The sequence below is a fragment of the Tachysurus fulvidraco genome, chromosome 15, assembly GCF_022655615.1.
Source record: "Tachysurus fulvidraco isolate hzauxx_2018 chromosome 15, HZAU_PFXX_2.0, whole genome shotgun sequence".
Classification (NCBI taxonomy): domain Eukaryota; kingdom Metazoa; phylum Chordata; class Actinopteri; order Siluriformes; family Bagridae; genus Tachysurus; species Tachysurus fulvidraco.
This window is the reverse complement of record NC_062532.1, coordinates 22,941,764-22,944,263: the sequence shown is the minus strand read 5'-3', so window position 1 is coordinate 22,944,263 and position 2,500 is coordinate 22,941,764. Positions and strand designations below refer to the sequence as shown.

General features: G+C 36.4%; 1 protein-coding gene across 2 annotated transcripts in view; it reads left to right on the top strand.

Annotated features, from left to right (window-relative positions):
* Positions 1-2,500, top strand: part of shank1 (SH3 and multiple ankyrin repeat domains 1) — a 47,619-nt gene that overhangs the window by 1,220 nt on the left and 43,899 nt on the right. For both annotated transcript variants that reach the window (XM_047800920.1, XM_047800921.1), the window contains exon 2: positions 2,214-2,285. The gene's annotated coding sequence lies outside the window, so the exon portion shown is untranslated. The remainder of the gene's footprint in view (positions 1-2,213; positions 2,286-2,500) is intronic.

Sequence of the window (2,500 nt, the reverse complement as noted above, 5' to 3'; positions counted from 1 at the left end):
GTACGTAAACTCCTTCATGGACAAAGTGGGTGTGATGAAAGTTTGCGACATAAAAGTGCATAAAAGATGTTCCACGAGTGTTATAAAAATGTAAAAAAAAATATATAAAAATCTTTTGAGTCACATGATTCATTTTCAGTCTGAATCACATGATTCAGATTCAGTCTGTCACAAGATTCAAATTCAGTCTGAGTCACATGATTCAGATTCAGCCTGAGTCACATGATTCATTTTCAGTCTGAGTCATAAGATTCATTTTCAGTCAGAGTCACATGATTCAGATTCGGTCTGAGTCACATGATTCAGATTCGGTCTGAGTCACATGATTCAGATTCATTCTGAGTCACATGATTCAGATTCGGTCTGAGTCACATGATTCAGAATCGGTCTGAGTCACATGATTCAGATTCGGTCTGAGTCACATGATTCAGATTCGGTCTGAGTCACATGATTCAGATTCGGTCTGAGTCACATGATTCAGATTCGGTCTGTCACATGATTCAGATTCGGTCTGAGTCACATGATTCAGATTCGGTCTGTCACATGATTCAGATTCGGTCTGAGTCACATGATTCAGATTCGGTCTGAGTCACATGATTCAGATTCGGTCTGAGTCACATGATTCAGATTCGGTCTGAGTCACATGATTCAGATTCGGTCTGAGTCACATGATTCAGATTCGGTCTGTCACATGATTCAGATTCGGTCTGAGTCACATGATTCAGATTCAGTCTGAGTCACAAGATTTAGATTCTGTTTAAATCTAAGGATTTGAATTCTGTCCAAATTACACAGTGATTCAGATTCAGCTTTGTGTGCAACATGATTGAATATCTACCTGGATCACACAATTCAGATTATACTCAAATAATATATCATAAATTATAAAAAAAAAAACAACAATAAACAAACAAACAAAAAAAAACACACGTTCAATTGGGATCATGGATTGATAAGGTTCTGAAAATATACTGTAATTGTAAATCTTTTCACATGAATTCAGTGGTTTGGACATGACATCATCAGGAGTGTATGATGTAATCTATGTATATAATTATTATTAATTACTCCCTAATGAATAATTATACAACAATTATTTTCAACACAATCTGATTGGTTGAAAAATGTTCTATTTTTTTGTCATTAACCATACATAAAATATTAGAAAAAGTGCAAAAAAAAAAAAATCGTGATGATACACGATTCATCAAATCGTGTATCATCATCATCATCATCATCATCATCATCATCATTTATTTATTCACTTAACTAACGGACAAAAACAAGAGGCGACAAATCCTTTGCTGACATTTCAGTGATTAGTTTGGATGATTTCACAATGCATTGTTCAAACTGAGCCACGTTATTGACGATTCCTTTGGCTGCTGATGTATCGAGTGTTCATATGGAGTGTTTGATGTTGTGTAACTTACACACGTCACATGTCCATGTCAGATACAATGAACAAAACGATATGGGTACCAATACTTTCAGTTCGACTGGAATTTACTTATACGCTCGATAAAAAGCAAAAGCTTACAAAGGCAGGAACTAATAGCAGCAATATATCAAATGATTCACGAGTCTCATGATTCGATTCGTGCTTGAATCACACTATTCCGATTCAGCTCGAGTCACAGTTCCTATTCTGTCGGCTCCAGCTGTTCATATTTAGCCTGAATTACGTGATCGAGGGACTCCGACTCTTTGCTGATTTGCACAAAGATCTTTCCGAATAATTCAGATTTTTCTGCCTGAGTCACATGATCCATATTCTATTTTGCACTTCATTCAGATTCTGCTTGAATAAATTCATTCAGATTCTTTTAGTAATGAAAATGATCACAAGTGTGAGTGTCAAATGTTCATGAATTATGTGATTCAGATTCTGCCTGAGCATGACGTCATTTTAATTGTGCCTCGTTTGAGTCACGTGATTAGAATTCTTCCTGATTCAAGTGAGTTACATGATAGTATTTCTGAGTTAAATGATTCGGTTTCTGCATGATTCATGTGATTCAGACGCATCATTTAGATTCTGCAAGCCTTTTCTTTTCCACTATAAAACATAATCAGTTTCCTGTTAACACACGTAGCTGATGGAATAATTAAAAAAACAACAACAACAAAAAACGTGTTGTAGAGTTCGTAGTATTTGTCTTTCTTTCTTTCTTTTTTTTTTTTTTTTGGCTAATTGTCTGTGTTTCTTTCAGTTTCGCTACAAAACCCGAGTGTATAAACAAACCAACCTCGATGAGAAACAACTCGCCAAGCTGCACACCAAGGTGCTCCTCTGAGAGCTGTTCTGCTTTAATTGGACTGAATTGTGTGTGTGTGTGTGTGTGTGTGTGTGTGTGTGTGTGTGTGTGTGTGTGTGTGTGTGTGTGTGTGTGTCCCAGATGGAATATGTGAATTCCTCTATTGCCTCATTACTGTAGGTAGTTTTGCAATGTGTGTGCGTACAGTATGTGTGTGTGTGTGCGTAAGTTGGTTCATTGAG